General features: G+C 36.8%; 1 pseudogene; it reads left to right on the top strand.

Moving 5' to 3' along the window:
* The first annotated feature begins 11,363 nt into the window (after window positions 1–11,363).
* On the top strand, window positions 11,364–14,756 carry LOC140508638 (interferon-induced very large GTPase 1-like; annotated as a pseudogene).
* Window positions 14,757–20,802: the final 6,046 nt, after the last annotated feature.

The raw sequence follows: 20,802 nt of genomic DNA, 5'->3' as shown, positions 1-20,802 counted from the left end.
TTTCTTTCTTTAATTCTCTCAGGAATTCTTGTTGGGCTTGTTTCCAAATAGGATATTTCTTTGGGGGTTTGCTTGTAGCTGTTTTCACATTGTTGTCTTCATCTCAGTTTGTGTCTTGATTTCTCCTGATGCCATACTAAGATTTTATGGTTGCATTCTTTTTGCTGGTGTTGTGTGATCATTTTTCCAACCTATTTCTTGACTTTGAACTTTGTGCTAAAGTTGGACTCTGGTGTCCTGGGCTTGGGGAGGCATTGTCCCAAGCTTTAAGTTTTTGCATGCTGCTATTTTCAGAACTAGTTTTGGGCATCTGCAAGTTTTTGGTGTTTCCAACATGGTGTGGTCTGGGGAGAGGTGGGGTTTGTGCTCTGGTCTTTACTCATGAAGGATCCTTGCTCCCTTGCACCAACATGTGTGAGTGAGTGCTTGGTTTGGAACTATGACTAGTTCATTTATATTCTGCAGTCACAAGTGCTAATGCTCCTCTTTTCTTTAGAACTGAAACTAGGTACCCTGCTCCCCTGTGACTGACAACAAGTGCTCCTCTCCATCGTGGAATTGTGACCCAGAACTGTGAATGGGCAATATGGTTGTCAGTCAGTGGCAATTGTATCCACTGCCAGCAAAGAGTTCCCTGTAAAATTTCTCTGACCAGTCATCTGACCCCATTACTCCCTCTGGGCTGAGAGCTACTGAAGCTCCTGCTGGTGCCACCACATGTGCACTGGACAGGACTGTACCCAGGTGTCATAGACCTTCCAAGTTGTCCTAGTTTGGTAGAATATCTCATTCTGATCTCTTGTTAGCTCTGTCACTCCAAAATTTGAGTTGAGGAGTTATTTTAACGTTGTTTGGAGAAGAATATTATATGAATTCAGGTGGTTGCTATTTGTACTCTGCCATCTTGGCTTCACCCCACCCTCCAATTTAAAATTGATGTCACAGAAAACTTTCTAACAATTAGAGATATCCAAATGTAGCATGAGCTTCCTGGAAAAGTTGTGGGTTCTACTTTTGGTAGTCTTCAAGTAGAAGCTGAATGATCAGTTTGGGTATATTAAAATGGAGGATCTTTTCATGTATGTACTGGACAATCACTCTGTTCTATTTGTCAAATTTTATAACGCTGTACAGCCAACACCTTGTTTTCAACTAGTCCTGTGACGTATATTCAAGGTATATATCACAAAGAGATCAATCTTTGTCATGCTTTCATGGAAATCAGAATAGTTCTAATATTTGAATGACTATTAGGTCTCTGGGAAGGCAGCTCATTGGATGAAACTGGTCAACCATCATCTCCTATGTCTTTCTCCTTTTGGAGTGGCTCTATCCAGGGTAATGTTCTAATTATGAAAGACTATAAAGGTGTTTTTGGAGGCTGAGGTTCATTGTAGAGAAAGGTGTGTGGTCTTGACTACTTATTATTCACCAGTGTTTTTTATTTATTTGGTTGGATAAAATAAAGTCTGTCTCATATTTGATGTATTGCTTTCATTAATACTCATATGAAACCTGAAGGTCTTTCCTTTCCCCTTTACTGATAGGGATATAGGTATTATCCAAACACAAATGTTCCCAAAGGAAGGCTTAGCTGGGGTCAAAATGGAGCCCTAGATTATATAATAAATAACATGATATCAAAGGTGTAGAATGCCAGGATTGTAAGGGATCCTTTCAACTATTCCAATTCCTACACAGTTTATGAATCAAAACTGTAATATCTTCACCAAGCAGTCATCCAATTTGTACTTGAATTTCTCCTCCAGGAAACTGCAACCTCAGAAACATTTCATTCTAGATTTGGGTAGGTATGTTAGAACTATTTTTCCTGTGATAACTCAGAATCTTTCTCCCTATAATTTTTTTCCAAATATTGTTTCTTGGGGCCCAGAAGAAAAAGTTTAAGCCCTCTTCCAGAGAACAGTCCCTCAAATATTTGAAGATAAACATCTTATTTCCTCTAACGTTGGTCACTGTACTCACTCTCCCCTGACCAGTCTATAGTTTGTCAATATCTCATTATAATATTAATGTGGTGTCCCAAATTGAACATTGAACCCTCAGTACTCTGTTCCTAAGGGCATTCAATAGAGACCCAAAAAAACTCTTCTTTGCCTTACTCCTGTTATCACATTGTAAAGTGCACAGAATCTTTTCTTATTGCCACATCTCACTATTTACTGGTACTCAGCATACACTAACGCATTCAGGTCTTTTTCACAGATCATGTGGAATAACCCCTTCTTTAGTTTTATCAGGTGAGATTTTTTTGAAGTCAAGTATTGTTAATTTACACTTATCCTTATTAAATTTCATCTTCTTAGGGTCTGAGATAATATCTATATTTCATCAAAGCATTTTATAAAGGGTTTCGTAATATGCTTTTCGTCAAGATGGAAAAATGTTTCATGTATTATAAAACAGTTAAGTAAATTCATAAGTGTCTGAATAAGTAGTCCTTTACTACTTTTGTCAGCATTCAGTCGTTTCAAGGCTAAGCTCTTCATCTGTTCCTTTGACCCTATTTCCACTTTTCTCTTCTAGAATCTTGTTCCAGGAATCCCCTTTCTGCCATGCATCTTCCTTCTTTTCCTCTCTTTTGACTTTTTCTTCTTTGATTACAAACATGCTTTGCTCTCCTATACCATATAGTAAATTTTCTTTAATTTTTTAAAAGAAATCATTGTTTTATTTCGTATTTCGAACACTCTCCTTTCCTTTGTCCCCTCCTTTACTCACTGACAAGGTAAGCAATGAGATAATCATTAAACATGGGAGTCGTGCAAAACATATAACCATATTAGCCATATTGCACAAAAAGAAAAAACAAGACAAAGAAAAAACGCATATGTTTCAATCTGTATTTAGAGTCCATTGGTTCTCTCTTTGGTGGTGAAAATCACTTTTTATTGCAGGGTGTTTTAGAGTTGTCATGGATCAAAGTAGCTAAGTCTTTCACAAACCATCATCACAATATTGTTATCACTGTGTACATTGTTCTACTGGATTTGTTCACTTTGCTGTGCATCAATTCATATAGGTCTTTCCAGAATTTTCTGAAACTATTGTGTTTGTCATTTTTATAGCACAGTAGTAATCCATCACAATCATATACCACAACTCATTCATCTGTACCCAAACTGAGGAGTATCCTCTCATTTTCCTCTCCTTTGACACCACAAAAAGAGCTGCTATAAATATTTTTGTACATATAGGTTCTTTTCCCTCTTCTTTGATCTCTTTGGAATACAGACATAGCAGTAACATTGCTAGGTGAAAGAACAATTTTATAATCTTTTTGTTATAGTTCAAAATTGTTCTCCATTATGGTTGAATCAGTTCACAATTCCACTAACAGTGCAATAGTGTGCCATTTCTGCATCCCCCACGTCACTTCCAGCTTCTGTCACTTTCCTTTTCTTTCACGTTAGCTAATTTGATAGGCATCAGGTAGTACCTCAGAGTTCTATTAGTCTTTTTTAGAGAATTTTAATGTGACTATCAACAGCTTTGACTTATTCTTCTGAAAACTGCTGTCCATATCCTTTGATCATTTATCAGCTGAAGAATGGCTCTTATTCTTATAAATTTGACTTTTATCAGAGAAACTGAACTTCTGTAAAATTCCTCCCTAGTTTCCTACTTCTCTTCTAATTTTCTTTTCATTTGTTTGTTTCTGAAAAAGCTTTCTAATTTTATGTAATCAAAATTATCCACTTTGTCTCCCAGTATCCCCTCTATTTCTCATTTGTATTTAAAATCTTCCCTTATGCATAGATCTGAGTGGAAAAATTTCCCCCTGGGGCCCAGTAAATTGCTTATAAGACTACTGTTCATGTCTAAATCATATACGCATATGTACCTTAACTTGGTACAAAGTGTGAAATATTGATCTATGTCTAGTTTCTGCCAGAATGTATTGTATTTTTTTCCCAGATGTTTTTGGCAACTAGTGTGTTCTTGCCTCTAAAGTTTGAATCTTTGAGTATATCAAAAAAGTAGATTGTGGTCATGATTTAACTCCATGTATTATGTACCTAATCTATTCCACTAAGTAGCTCTTCTATCTATTAGCCAACACAGATTATTTTGATGAGTACCACTTGGAAATACAGTGTGAAATCTGGTACTTCCTTCACAATGTTTTTTCATTGATTTCCTTGAACATTTGTTCTTCCAGAAGAATTTTGCATTATTGTTTTCTACCTCTGTAATTCTCTGGTTGTTTGAATAGTATGGCAATGAATGAGAAAATTACTTTGGAAAGAATTGTCATTTTTATTATATTGGCTCAACCCATGAACAATGAATATTTCTAAATTCTTTAAATCTGTTTCTATTTATTTATTTATATACAGATCAGAAGAATTTGATTAATAAAATAAATAAATGTGTTTGTAATTGCACTCATATAGTTCATTAATGTGTCTTATCAGGTAGACTCCCAAGCGTTTTATGTTCTTTGGTGTTCATTTAAATGAAACTTATTTTTCTTTCTCTTTCTGTTTTTTTATTTTAATATATAGAAATGTTATAATTTATGTGAGTTTATTTTATACCCTGAAACTTTCTTAAAGTTTTTAATGCTTCAAATAGTTTTTGAAGTTGATTCCCCAGGGTTTGCTAAGTATATTATCATATCATCTGCAAAGAGAAATGGTTTTGTTTCCTCATTGGCAGTTCTTATTCCTTCATTGTTTTTCTTGTCTTCTTGCTATTGCTGTCAATCCTACTACAATGTTGAATGCTAATAGTCATAATGGATATTCTTTCTTCACCCCTGATCTCATTGGGAAGGTATATAATCCATCTGCATTACCACTGATGCTTTCTTCTTGAGACAGATGCTATTTATCATATTAAGGAAAGCTCCAATTGCTCATATGCTTTTTATGGTTTTTAGAAGAAAGTGTCTTGTATTTTGTCAAAAGCCTTTTCCTCCATTTATTGAAGTAATCTTGTAATTCTTGTTTTTGTTTTTGATATGGTCAAGTTTAAGAGTTTTCCTAATATTGAACCAGCCCTCCATTCCTAATATCAATTCCACTTCGTCATATTTCAAGATCCTTGTGGCTTATTGTTAAAATTTCCTTGCTATTTAAAATTTTTTTTGCATCAATATTTATTAGAGAAATTGATCTACAGTCTTCTTTTTTTCCTGTTGCTCTGCCTGCTATAGCTATGACAACTAAGTTTGTGTTATTGTAAGAATTGGTAGGACTCCTAGTTTACCTATTTCTCTCCCAAATAGTTTATATAGTACTGGTATTAATTGTTCTTTAATTGTTTGGTAGAAATAACTTGTAAATACATCCACCTCTAAGGAACTTTCTTTTTCTTTGGAAACTCATTTATAGCTTGTTCCATTCTTTTTTCTAATATGGGTTATTTCAGTATTTGATTTTTTCTTCTGTTCATTGTTGAAATTTATATTTTTATAAATACCCATTTCCGTTAGCTTGTTATTTTTTTTTACATATAACTGGACAAAATAGCTACCAAATATTACTTTAATTTCATTTCCCTTTTTGGTGCATTAACCTTGTCACTTTTTGATATTTATAATATTTTCTTTTCTTTTGCAAAAATTAAAATGAACTGAAGTGTCCCTCTATTTCCTCAATAAAAATGTCTGCTGTTTTTTTTTTTTATTACTTCAATGGTCTATTTATTTCAAAAAGTATTAATTTTTCTTTTGATTTCTAATTTTTTTTGGTGTTTAATGTGGATTTTTATTTCCTTCTTTTTCTAATTTTTAAAAATTGTATGGCTAATTAACTAATCTGTTCTTTCACTTTTTTATTGATGTAAGCATACACACTTACCCCACTAACACCCCCCTCACAGATACGTATATACATACATACGTACATACACACATATTTCTCCCTTAATTTTAGTATGTTGTGTCATTGTTTCATATGGAATGAAATTAGTGATTGTTTCCACAGATTTAGGATTAGATTAAATGAATGATTGAATGAACGACTGAATAGATTTTTAATTTGCGCTTCCAAGGAGCTTTATTGAATGTAAGTTTTATTGTATTGTGGTCCAAAAAGAATGCATTTAATATTTGTTTCTGAGGATTTTATGCCCAATGCATAGTAAATTTTTTGTGAAGATGTCATATGTAACTGAGAAAAAGGCATACTCATTTCTGTTCCCATTTTATTTTGTTCAGAAGCCTATCATCTCTAAGTTTTCTAAAATTCTTTCATCTCCTTAAATTCTTTCTTCTTTATTTTATGGTTAAATTTCTCTAGTTTTGAAATGTGTAAATTGATCACCCTCCCCAGAGCTATCGTTTTGCCTTCTATTTCCTCTAATAACCAATCTAACTTTTCCTCTAAGAATTTGAATATTTTTTCTCTCTCTCCCTCTCTCTCTCTGTCTCTCATTTATTCTGTCCCTCCTCAAAACTCTATTTTGCTTCTGACCATTGCTTCCCTTAATCTGTTCTTATTACCCTCCTCACTCTATCTTAGACCCATTACCTTTTACTTCCCATTTCATTCAGATAGATTTCTATATCCAACTGAGTGTATATGTCTATCTATATATATACATATGTAACTAATTGTGTGTATATCCATATTTAAACATATCGTTCTCTCTTTGAACCAGTTCACATAAGAGTAAATTTCAGACATTGCCCATTTCACCCTATTTTCCTCTCAAGTGTAAATATTCTTCCTTGAATTCCTCTTTTATGTGGGAAAAAAATTACCTCTTTCTCTTCTTCTTTCCCTTTTGTTGAAGAGCATTTTCATTTCTCATCTTTCCATTCTTTTTTTTTTTGAGATTATTCTGATACAATCAGTTCACATTCATGCTCTCTGTCTATGTAAAGTTCTTCTTTCTTAATAATTATAATGTTCTGAAGTCTCATCTCATTTAGGAATGTAAACAATTTAACTTTATTAAGTTCCTTGTGATTTCTCACTCAATTGCCTTTTCATGCTCCCCTTGAGTCTTGTGTTTGAAAGATTAAATTTCTATTCAACTCCAGTTTTTTCATCTAGAAAGCTTAAAATTCCTCTATTTCATTGAATATCAACTTTTTATTCCCTTGAAGGTTTATCTCAGTTTTGTTGGGCATGATGTTCTTGCTAATAATCTGACCTCCTTTGCCTTCTGCTCCATTATTGTGGTAACTGCTGAAATTTTTGTGAACCTGATTATAGCTCCACATTATTTGAATGTTTTTTTTTTTTATTTTCTGAATGCCTGAAGTATTTTCCCCTTGTTCTGAGGGATCTGAAATTTGGTTATGATATTACTGAGAGTTTTCATTTTGCAATCTCTTTTAGGTGGTCATCAGTGAATTCTTTCAATTTCCATTTTACCCTCTGGTTCCCAGAGTATTGTGGCAGTTTTCCTTTATAGTTGCTTGAAATGTGTTCTGTATATGCTTTTTTTTGATAATATATTTTGGTTAGCCCAGTGATGCTTAGATCATCTCCCTCCAATATCTTTTCTAGGTTGTTTGTTTATCTGATGAAATGGTTCACTCTTTCTTCTATGTTTTCATTCTTTGGACTTTGCTTTATTGTATTTTGAAGTCTCATTAAATCCTTAGTTTCCACTTGCCCAATTCTAGTTTTTGAGGAACTCGTTTTTTATAATATGCTTTTATTCTTCTTTTTATATATAATTAACTCTGCTTTTCAAGAATTCTTTTTCTTCAGTTTTTTTTGCCTCTTTTACTATCTCTTAATCCTCTTTTCATAATTTTCTTGTGTTGCTCTCATTTTTCTACTCAATTTTTCTTCTATTACACTGATTTTATTTGTAACTTTTTTTTTTTTTTGCTTTTTGAAAAATGTCTTTCTGGGGCAGAGCCAAGGTGGTGGAGTAGAAAGATGGAATTCTGTAGCTGTGCCCCTAAAATACCTGTAAAAATGACTCTAAACAAATTCTAGAGCAGCAGAAGCCACAAAACGACAGAGTGAAAGAGATTCCCAGCCCAAGACAGCCTGGAAAGCCAAAAGGAAAGATCTATGACACTGGGCTCAGAGCGGAGTGCAGCCCAGCCTTGCAGGCACAGCCCAGCATAGACAGAACTGGAGAATGAAATCATGGGTACCAGCTGTGATTCCCAGATTTCTCAACCCATAACTGCCAAAGACAGTTTCAAAGGTCAGTGAGAAAGCTCTGCCCCAGCCCCAGCTCCAAGGCAGCAGAAGCCACTGCCACAACAGCTTTCAATTTTGGAGCCCTGAGCCTAGAGAACCTGGGCGAATCAAGTGACTGATCTGAGTCTCAGTTGTGAGTGACAGTCCTGGGATGAAAAGGAGCACTGACATGGTGGATCTAGTGGAGGCTCTGGGGAGGGAATCCTACTCACAGTTCCAAGGCAGAAAAGAGTGCTTGTTCCTCCCAGACCAGAGAGCAGGCCAGGAAAGGAGTAAACTTCTCTCCCTTGATTGTGCCACCTTGGAGGAACTGAGAACTTACAGGTCCTTGGAGTATAGCCTCCATTTGACAAAGGATTCAAAATTCAAAAAACTGGCCGGAAAACTGCCCCAAAAGGGGAAAAAATAAGACTATAGATGTTTACTTTCTTGGTGAAGAGGTATTTTCTTCCATCCTTTTGGATGAGGAAGAACAAAGCATGTCATCAGAGGAAGACATAAAAGTCAAAGCTTCGACATCCAAAACCTCCAAAAAATTATGCAATGGTTTCAGACCATGGAAGAACTCAAAAAGATTTTGAAAATGAAATAAGAGAGGTGGAGGAAAAATTGGGAAGAGAAATGAGAGTGATGCAAGAAAATCACAAAAAGTGAGTCAGCAGCTTGCTAAAGGAGACCCCTCCCCCAAATGCTGAAGAAAATGAAAAATCTCTTTCTTTGTCTCTTCTATGAATTCTTGTTGGAGTTGTGTATAATCTGTATTTTTCCTTTCTGATTTTGTTTATAGATGTTTTCTTCTTTTGCTTTCTTCTGAGTTTATGTCTTATGGGTTCCTGTCAAAATAATAGCACTTTATTACCAGAGGTTTCTTTTTGTTGTTGTTATTCTTGCTCATTTTCCACCCTATTTCTTGACTTTAAATTTGTGTTGGAGTTGGGTTCTGCTCACCTCTGATTGGAGATTGTGGTCACTATCCCAAGCTTCAGGCTTTTTTGCCCTGCTGTTTTCCCAGACAGTTCTGGGAGGACTTTAAGTTTTTGGTGCTTTCAAGATAAGTGATCTAGTGAAAAGTATAGTCACTGCTCTCCTGGTCTGTGTTCTGGTCCTTCCATAGGTAAAGTCCTTGACTTCTCACCACTCCTTTCTTAGCCCTAGGACTCCTACTAGGAATTAGTACCCTCTCTTTGTGTCCTAGTCCTTTTACTTTGTGGTTACAAGCAATCCTCTCCATCTTGTACCTGTGACCTGGAATTGGATAATGGTCAGTGGAGGTACCCTATCACATCTATCAGAATGGCTAATGTGATAAAATAGGAAAATGAGAAATGTTGGAGAGGATGTGGGAAAATTGCAACACCAATGCTTTGTTGGTGGAATAGTGAACTGATCCAACCATTCTGGACAGCAATTTAGAACTATACTGAAAGGCTATAAAACTGTTTACACTTTTGATCCAGCAATAACCACTAATTGGTCTATATCCCGAAGAGATCATAAAAAAAGGAAGAGGACCTACTTATACAAAAATATATTTGTGGAGGCAAAAAATTGGAAATTGAGGGGACATCCATCAATTGGGGAATGGTTGAACAAGTTATGGTATATGAATGTAATGGAATACTATTATTCCATAATAAATGATGAGCAGGTGTGTTATGGTTTTCTGTCTATTGTGGCAGGACCATCAAAAGAATTCAGTCAGACCACCTCTAACCCAAGTATAGGCATTTATTGAAATTGACCCCTCTCAAGAAGCAGCCTGAGTTCCAAGAGAACCAGTAACTTAGTAAGAAAAGATAGGCATTTTTGGAATGTAATGATGATGATTGCACAAAAGAAATCAATATATAATGAATATAAAAAAGACAGAAGGGATTTGTTAAGGAATTACACAATGGAGGAGAGGGTGGGTCTCTTCTATGGTTTGGTGGTCAAACATCCTGGTTGTGCTGCTTTCTGATTGGCTAATTATTGTGGTCTTGCTTGGTCAAGATGGATAATTAGGTATTGTGCTATACAGTTAAGTCCTGTCTTGTGCTAAATGGATGATGTGATTGTGGTTGAGTACAAGAATATACCTGATCTGAAAGCTAGCAGTAGGGACAGTGGCTATATTGAGTCTGGGGGCCTGTAGTGTGATGAAAGCCAGATGGTGCGGTTAAATCAGGACATCCCTGCTGTTCAGTGGGGGCCCATAAGGAAGTTGGAATATTGGAGCTGGGAGAAGTTTTATTAGGTTTCTATCACTCCCTGCTTAAAGATATGGCACCAAAATTCATTTGTGAAACCAGAGGAAGGTCTAGGCTTCTGTAGCTTTTTCAGGCTGAAAGGGGCATAGACCTGTCCCTGTTTTGACGGGTTCTGAGGAGGAGGTTGATTGAAATGTAGCATAAGCCATGTTCAGGTTACAATGGGTGAGTATGGGCTTCCACCTGTAGGTGAATCACTTGTCGTCTGGAAGTCAGAAATCTGATAGGCAAGTTTACATGCAGGGCCCCAGAATTAAGGAGAAAGAAACCAAGAGCCCCATGATGCCATATTTACTTTGAAACACAGGATTATCTGATCTTGTTACTTTCCCAAAATGTTTCCATACTGATTTAAATTCCTTTAGGAGAATCTGATGCTATTGAGGATCCAACCTCATACATGAAAATATAAGTAACAACACTTTTGCAGGTAGAAGCTTTCCACCCCAGGGTTCAAGAGTTATCCAAATGAATTTGCTTCTGATGTTAACTTTACTCCAATTGTAACAAAAGACTTGGGAGGACACTTTAAGTAATAATTCTAAAACAGTGCACATCAATAAGTTGTTTGTAGTAAAATGTTTATACTTTTATTTCATAAGTTACTTCCTTTAAGAAAATTGATTGCATTGAAATTCTTTTTCCAAAGCAAACTAAAGATATTTCTGATTTATTTTCAGTAATTACTAGAATAAAAGTGAGGTTCCCTTAGTCAATTGTACCAATACCCAATTTTTGCTAAATCATTTTGAAACATATAAGGATTTTATTTCATACAGGTACATACATAGGTAGTAATATGCAGATAACAAGATCTAATACCCATTTACTGAGTTGTTTAAGGTATAGAAAGAATTGAATTTTAAGTTGAATAGCTTAAATCTAACACACATTTTATTATAGTAGCTCAGATACAGCCCAGCCTTAGTCTATGGAAAAATGATTAACAGTGTGCTTGTCTTCTCCTGCAACCATGTCAACTCCAGGGGATAATGGTGAAGAACCAACCCACAGAGACCCAGGAAGAAGTGAACTGAAGGAGAAGCTGAGAGAATTGGGCCTAGATGTCCAGTATTGGGGACCTAAGCCCTAGGAATACCTAGGTGTGACCTCTGCCCAAGCTTTACAACACCTACAACAGAGGGAAATCCTGACACTAAAATTCCAGGCAAATCGTCCTTGGGAGAAAAGGGCATTGGAGAAACTGCTTTAGCTATCTGGTGGCCTGGGCTCAGAGAAGATGGGAGAAAAACACTTGGTGACAGTGAAGGAGAGACAAGAGTGGGCACAGTCAGTCTTGAAGGAGCTGAGGGAGATGCAGGCAAGTGGTAAAAGCTGCCAGGAGGAGATTGTGAGGGTGAAAGAAGAGGAACTGAGGCAGGTCATGGAGATTCCACCCAAGCACTGGCCACTCCCTGAGAAACCCCTAATGGAGCTCATAGAATACATGAAGAGATACCTCAGTCTCATGAAAGGCACACTTTCTCAAAAGGAGAATCTTCCTCACAGGGAGCTCCTCAAAAGGGTGTCAGATGGCCTTGCCCTGCAGGGCATTTACCAAACCAACCATGCTGAGGATCTTTTGGGAAAGAGAGAAGAACTGCTCAGCCTCCCAGAGATATTCTTAGTGCTTAGGCCAACCAAGGCCACAAGGATGGAAACAAAGGAATTTCTGTCTACTCAGGAAGAAGCCATGTTTACTGAAAGCATGGAGAAACTAGGCTTCAGTTTGAGCTTCTTAGATAAAGGTGAAGGTTGGGGATTTAACCTGGAGGCCAACACCAATGACACCAGATCTTCTGACTCTAGAGAGGTCCATAAGTCACGCTCTGAGCATAATTATAGCTGTTCCACCAGGTTCTGCTATATCCCATTGGCCTCCTGCCACTTTTCACGGGACCAGCTCCATCTGTCCAGGTCAGCTCTTCAAGAGTTAAAACTGCTGGAGCATCTTCTGAATCACTCCAATGGTGCAGAAACCCATCAACTGCTGAAGCATAGATGTGAGGCATTTTTCCAAAGGTTTGGCTCTCATGTGAACCAGGGCCCATTGCACTTGGGAGGAGTGTTCTGGTGGAAAGCTGTAGCTGAGGGCTTCAAAGCAGAGGATCTGCAAGATGTGAAACAACAAGCCTCAGAGGCACTTGATATGTACTTTGGACGCAGCTACGGTGGATTTGAGGTGACAGCTGCAGCCACAGTAAATGCATTGAACTCTCAGTTCCAAATGACTTCTCACAATATAAGCTTATCTAACTTGCAAGGAAGATTCCAAATGTCTGTATACCAAACAGGAGGCCCCCCAGAGGTGGATCCTCTTGCACAGTGGAAAGCTGGTCTTGTGGCCAGTAATCATACCTGGTGTGTCATTGACCGAGGCTTTCAGGTAGTGCCTGTCTGGGACATAATTCTTTCTAACCACAGAGAAGACTTTCAGGACCCTTTTCAAGTGAGTTGCTGCATCACAGATATTTACACAGTTCTGACTGGTCAAAGTGCAAGGATCCAGAATGGAAAGGAGTTACTGGGTGCAGTGGAGGATGCAAGGTCTTTTGTAGAAGAAGTGAAATCCTGGGAAATCACTGAGCCTGAGGAGAAATTGATGAAACTGCTGGACTTCAAACAAACACTGAGGGAGAAAACCACAGACTCTAACACCTGGATTAATACCTGTCTCAAAGACTTAGCTCTGCAGCAGTACTTGGTGGGCATTGTCAATTTTTGCAAGGACTTCCCAGTTCATGAAAGCAAATTCATTAAATCCCAGTTGTGTAACCTTCTGTATCCTCATGTCTATCAAGTGGAAGACTTCCCACAGAGTAAACCAATCATTCAATGGATTTTCCACTCAGCAATGGAGCAGCAAGATATCCACGTTACAGAGTTTGCTGACTTCATTCAGATCTTAGAAAAGGCAAAGAATGATCTTCTTGAAATAAATCACAACTCAAAATCCTCAGGAAAAATGGAAGAAACTCAAAGAAAGGCTACTTATGAGATCAGTTCATCTTTCAGCTCATTTCTGAAGACCCTGAAAGAGGCAGGGGAGTCAGGCACATACCTGCTGCTACTTTCCATTGCAGCTGGTGCAGGGTACAAGGAGGAAAACGAAACCTTCCACCATATCCTAGGATGTGAAGAATTAAACTTCCTGTTATGTAACATGAAAGAAGCCCATGAAAAATACCAGTACCTTAATAAGGAATGTGACTATAGGGCTCAAGCATTCCTATTGTTCACAGGGCTCACAGTAACTCCTGGACCTACAGCTTTGTCTGCAGAAGAAAAGATGCAACCTTTGACATTTGCCCAATCTCACATGGGACTCTCATGGTCCAAAGTAGTGCTTTATGTTCTCTTGAAACCCAGGGCCTATGATGATTGGAAAACTCTGGAGAAAGACCTGAATTTTCTCATCAGTGGAAAATATGAAGCTACTGTGAACTGTATGGAGATGAACCAGGTGAAAAAATAACTGGAAAGTGTTTCTCAGAGAAAGAGAAAAAGAAAAAACCTGTGGATCAGAATCAAGTACCATCACACACCATGAAGTGATTAAAAATGTCCAGTTTCTAGAACCAGTCAAGTGACTTGGTCTGGAGCATGACTATGCAAGCAAGATGGGCCAAGAACATTTCCATCTGATTTATAAGGCCTCTGTGCATGACAGTCAGCCAGACATAGACAAGCAATTACCACTTTATTTCCTACAAAAGCTGTTGATGCTGAATTACTGACTGAGACACTTGGTCCCTAAAGGTGATAGACACCCAATGGGCAGTGGGGCACTGACTGACAAATCTTGAGGCTGACACTTCAGATCCTTATGGTGATTTGTCTGATGATAGGATCACACACTCTCTCCTCTTATCAAAAGTCCTGCCCCACATCCACCCAATGGACATCCAGATGATGATTTTTCATTGGGTTGATGGTTTCATGAGACAATGCATTTCAGACAAACTTTCCATTTGTCAATTTGCTCTCCCTGTTGTGGTGCTCAGTCACTGTACTTCTGTAATAAAATTTCCCCTCTGATCTCTCAGCCAAATCAAGAGAAGCTGGAGAGAAGTGGAGAAGTCATCAGGAGACACAGTCCTTAATTTTAATAATCAACTCTGGAACTCAATGGTAAATCACAGAATTGGCACAATGAGTTGGCCACTTTTATTACTGGACTTGGAAACCTGACCTTGATTAAAATATTTGGGGAGAATCTTTCAGAAATACAAGATTACTTGCAAATTTCTTTAGAGGCCTTTCTGAGAATGAAACAAGTGAACATTTCCCCTAAGCTGTGCCTTTCTACATCAGAATGTGGGAGAAATCACTGCCAAAGATCAAAACTTGGAAGGAAGAAGCAGAGAGTGGAGGAAATGGCAGCATAGCTGCTGAACAGGAACAGTATTCTGGTATTACTTGCTTCAGTGATGTCATTAGATTTGAGGTTCAACACCCATGTGGATTACTTAATCTAATGGCCCTTCCCAACCCCAGTTATAGCCACAACATTCAGGATTTAAAAGGAGAAATTCTCTTGGTTGCCAAAGAAAAATCCAAAGGCAGCATCCTGAAGATGTCTGAGATGAAAGTCCAGGCCCACGATTTGTAGAAAACTTTGGTGAATGAAAACTTTATCTTCAGCTTTCAGGATGGACCTGAAATCTATGATGTCATGTGTTGGGTTTGCAGAAATACCTAACCAATCAGATTCAGAATGGGGAAATTCAGGATCTACCAAGAAGTTCTATTGAGACTAACATTGCCAAAAATTATGAAGCTATCTGGCAAGAACTTCAAAGTTATTTTAATGAAGATCAAGAAAATGAAATCCTGATCCAGTAGAAGGCAAATTTTGAGAAGAAAATGGGAACTCTTAAAGAAGCACTTGTTTCAGAAATCATTAGAAAGTCCAGTGATTTTTTTAGTTCAAGGACAAGCCAAGATAAACTGGATGAAAAGAAATTAGAATATGAGGCTCTTCTCTCTTTGTCTCTGTCTCTCTCCTCTCCCTGTCTTTCCTCTGTCTTCCTTTCTTCTCTGTCTCTCCTTTTCCTGCACCTCCTCTCTTTTTCTTCCTCTCTTTATCTCTCCTCCTTCTCTCTGTCTCTTTCTTGGCTCAGGATCTTGGAAATCTCAGTTCTCCCTGCCTCCCCCCAATTTTTTTAAAACACGAACCACCCACTTTCCATCATCCAACTTTCAAAGAAATGGGGAAAAATCCGAGAGAACCTGAGAGGAGAAAACCATAACTTCTCTCTTCCCACCTCTGCCTCCACTCCCCTCACTGGACTAAGAAACAATGATTAATAATAATTAGCAATAATTTTTACTGATGAGGAGCAAGAATAAGAGATCTTGGCTAGGGTCAGCTGTGGGAAGGAAGGAGGAATGTAAAGGGGTCGAATTTGAAGGGGGGAAATCAAACCTTAATAATTCAGTTCAAGCAGGTGTGGAGGTTTGAAAGGTTGCTTTAAATAAAGGAGGGGCAGTGTTGCCTCCCCACACAATTCCCTCAGCTCTTTGTTGTCTGCTAAGGAAGGCAGCCTGGGTTGGAATAACTGGGGACTGGGAGGGGGAATTGCGGACTAAAAAAAGGGAATGTATAGATACAAGGCTGGAAAACTCTGAAACCCCATTGAAAACTGTGGATGGGGCAAGACTCACGGACCCAGAGCACCCTCTTTCCTCAGGAGAGATTTGCACATCTCTGGCCCAGAAATGAGAGGCGAATTGCTCTAGTGATTTGAAACTTCTACCTCACTCCAACTCTAGAGATTGCAGTTTGCCAGTGTCCCACAGGCGCATTTGAGGGACTGGGTGGGGAAAAAAATAAAAAAAAAAAAAAAGAAATCAGAATGTGAAAAAGAAGCAGAGATGTGGCTCTATCCTTACATGGGAAAATGAAAATTGTTGAGTCTTGAGAACCGTATCTTTATTAGAAGGGATATACATAGATAGGATATACATTTAATAGGGATACACATAGATAGAAAGTGTGAGTATAAGTTGACATTAATGTAATGATAAAAAACCTAACGAAGTCGTGAAATGGAATTATAGTGGGAGAAGAGGAAAGGAGGAAGCAGAAAAGGGTAAATTACATCATATGAAGATGCACAAAGACATATTAAGTAGAGGGAAAGAAGGGAGGGAGATTAGTATTGTTTGAACCTTAATCTTTTTGGAATTGGATTATGCAGGGAATAACATACTCACAGAAATATAACTTTCCCTATAGGCAGTAGAAGGGGAAAGGAAAAAGGAAGGGGAGATGGAATAGAAGAGAGGGAAGAAGTAGTAAGGGAAAAGGGAAAGAAAAGGGAGGGGACTGATAGAAGGGAGGTCAGATTGAGGGAGGTGGTGACCAAAAACAAAACTCTAGTGAGGAGGGAAAGGGAGAAAGGAGAAAGAAAATCATAAATGGGATTGGGGTGGGAAGTAGGATGGAAGACACATAGTTAACATGACTGTGAATGTGAGTCAGATGAACTCTCTCATAAAACAGAGCTGGATAGCAGAATGAATTGGACACCATAATCTTATGCTATTTACAGGAAACATATTTGAAACAGGGAGATATGAGGGTAAAGGAAAAAGACTGCAGTACAATATATTATGTTTCAGTTGAAGTAAAGAAAGCAGGGGCAGCAGTTCTCCTGTTAGAGAAAGCAAAAATAGATCTAATTGGAAGAGATAAGGAAATAAACTCCATCCTGCTAAAAGGCACTGCAGGTAGTGAAGCCATGTCATTACTAAACATATATGCACCAAGTAGTATAGCATTCAGATTCTTAGAGGAGATGTTGAGGGAATTACAGGAAGAAATAGACAGCAAAACTATACTAGTGGGAGACCTTGACATTCCCCTCTCTGAACTAGATAAATCTAACCACAAAATAAATAAGAAAGAAGTTAAGAAGGTTAACAGAGTTTTAGAAAAGTTAGACGTGTTAGACCTCTGGCAAAAACTGAATGGGAATAGAAAAAAATATGCTTTTTAGTCAGTGGTACATGGCACCTACACAAAAACTGACCATGTATAGGGCATAAAACCTCACAATCCAGTGCAGAAAGTCATAAATATTACATGCATCCTTTTTAGAACATGATGCAATAAAATTATGTGTGATAAAGACAGAAAAGATAAATTTAAAAATGAAAAGGAAATTAAATAATTTAATCCTAAAAATGAGTGTACCAAAAGAGAAATTATAGAAACAATCAATAACTTTGTCTAAGAGAATGACAAAAATGAGACAACATACCAAATCTTATGGGATGCAGCAAAAGTCATTCTTAGGGGAAATTTTATATCTCTTAACGCTTATATGAATAAAATAGAGAAAGAAGAGATCAGTAAATTGGACATGCAACTAAAAAAACTAGAAAAAGAGTATATTACAAATTCCCAACTAAATATCAAATTACAAATACTGGAAACCAAAGGAGGAATGAATAAAACTTAAATTAAGAAAATGATTGAACTAATAAATTTAACTATGAGCTGGTTTTGTGAAAAAAAAACAACAACAAAAGAGATAAATTTTTAGGTAATTTGATTTTAAAAAAAGGAGAAAACAAAATTATCAGTCTCAAAAATGAAAAGGGTGAATTTAAGACCAATGAAGAGGAAATTAAAATAATAATTAGAAATTATTTTGCCCAATTGTATGCCAATAAATTTGACAATCTTAGTGAAATGAACGAATATTTACAAAATTATAAACTTCTCAGATTAACAGAAGAGGAAACAAAATACTTAAATAACCCCATCTCAGAAAAAGAAATTGAACTCCCTAGGAACTCTCTAGGAAAAAATATCCAGGGCCAGATGGATTTACAAATGAAGTCTTTCAAACATTTAAAAAACTATTAATTCCAGTACTATACAGAATAATTGAGAGTCCTCCCAAACTCTTGTTATGATACAAATATGATACTGATACCTAAACTGGGAAGAATAAAAACAGAGAAAGAAACTTATTTCCCTCATTTCCCTAATGAATGGCGATGCAAACATTTTAAATAAAACACTAGCAAAAAGATCATAGCAGCTTATCATGAGCATTTATACCAGCAATGCAGGGTTAGTTCAATATTAGGAAAATTATCAGCATAATTGAGCGTATCAACAACAAATCTAACAGAAACCATACGATTTATCTGAATAGATGCAGAAAAAGCTTTTGACAAAATACAGCATCCATTCCTATGAAAAACACTAGAGAGCATAGGAATAAATGGAGTCTTCCTTAAAATGATAAGTAGCACCAACCCAACTCCATTTGCAAGCATTATATGTAATGGGGATAAAGTAGAAGCATTTCCAATAAGATCAGGGATGAAACCAGGATGTGCATTGTCACCACTGTTATTTAATATGGTACTAGAAAGTTTAGCTTTGGCAATAAGAGAAGAAAAAGAAATGAAAGGAATAAGAATAGGAAAAGAAGAAATAAAGATATCATTTTTTGCAGATGATATGATGATATACTTAGAGAGTCCTAGAGAATCAGCTAAGGAACAACTTGAAATAATAAACAACATTATCAAATAGACAGGATAGGAAAAAAGCCCACAAAAATCATCAGCATTTCTATATATTACTAACAAAGCCCAACAGCAAGAGATAGAAAGAGAGATTCTGTTTGTTACTGTAGTTGTTATAAAACACTTGGGAGTGTTCCTGCCAAAACAAACCCAGGAACTCTATGATCACTATTGCAAAACATTTCTCACACAAATAAAGTCAGATCTATATAATTGGAAAAGCATCAGTTGCTCATATAATAATATATGACAATTCCACTCATATTAATTTTCTTATTCCTTTCCATGCCAATTAAACTACCAAAAAACTACTTCATGGAACTAGAAAAAATAAATAAAATTTCGTCTGGAAGAACAAAATGTCCACTTTATCAAGGGAATTAATGAAAAGAAATGCAAAGTAAGGCTGTCTAGACATACCAGATCTTAAATTGTATTTTAAAGCACCAATTGTCAAAACTACTTGGTAATGTCTAAGAAACGAAGTGGTGGATCAATAGGAATATGTAAGGTACACAAGACGCAATAGTCAATGTACAATAGTAATATATAGTTTCACAAATGCAAAACCTCTTGCTTCTGGGATAAGAACTCACTATTTGATAAAAACTGCTGAGACGAATGGAAAATTGTGTGAGAGAAACTGGGTATAGACCAACATCTTAAATGGTATACTAAAATAGAGTCCAAATGGGTACAAAATTTAGATGCAAAGGCTGATATTATAAGCAAACTGGGAAATCAAGGAACTGTTTACCTGTCAGATTCTTGGAGAATGGATGTATTTATGATCAAGCAAGAGTTAGAGAACCTTACCAAATGTAAAATGCATAATTTTTTTCCATTAAAATGAAGTTTTTTGTACAAACAAAACCAATGCAACCAAGATCAGGAGGGAAACAGAAAACTGGGAAAGAATTTTTATAGGCCTTGTCTCCAATAATAGCTTCATTTGTAAAATACATATAAGAATATGTCATTCCTAAATTTATACATGGTTTATAATTTATAAATGTGACAGGCAGGTTTCAGATGAAGAAATTAATGCTATCTATAGCCACATGATAAACTGCTCCAAGTCACTATTGATTAGAGAAATGCAAATCAAAAGAACTCTGAGGTACTAGAACACACCTATCAGATTGGCTGAATGACAGAACAGGAAAATGATAAGTGCTGGAGAAGATGTAGGAAAATTGAGATACTAATGCATTATTGGTGGAGTTGTGAACTGATCCAACCATTCTGGGGAGCAATTTGGAACTATGCCCAAAAGGCTATAAAAATGTGCATATCCTTTGACCCAGCAACACCAGTTCTAGTCCCTTATCCCAGAGATCACACAAAAGGAAAAGCACTCATATGCACAAAAATATTTATAGCAGCTCTTTTTGTGGTGGCCAAGAACTGAGAATTGAAGCCATCCATTTAGGAATGGCTAAACAAGTTGTGGTATATGAAGGTAATGGAATACTATTATACTACAAGAAATGATGAACAGGCAGAGTGCAGAAAAATCTGAGAAGACTTACATGAACTGATGCTGAGTGAAGTGATCACAACCAGGGGAACACTGTCCACTGTAACAGCCCTTCTTTGAGATGACTAACTTTGATAGACTTATCTCTCCTTAGCAACGCATGGATCTAAGAGAACTCCAAAGGACTCATGATGCAAAATGCTGTCCACTCCCAGAAAAAGAACTGTGGAGTCTCAATGCAGATTGAAGCATAGTATTTATTCTCTCTCTCTTTTTGTTTCTTCTTTCTCATGGTTTCTCCCATTGATTCTAATTCTTCTTTACAACAAGACTAATGTGAAAATAAGTTTAATAGAAATACATTGGTAGAGCCTATATA

Source organism: Notamacropus eugenii, chromosome 5 (assembly GCF_028372415.1).
Source record: "Notamacropus eugenii isolate mMacEug1 chromosome 5, mMacEug1.pri_v2, whole genome shotgun sequence".
NCBI lineage: Eukaryota > Metazoa > Chordata > Mammalia > Diprotodontia > Macropodidae > Notamacropus > Notamacropus eugenii.
This window is presented reverse-complemented; position numbering and strand designations above follow the sequence as displayed.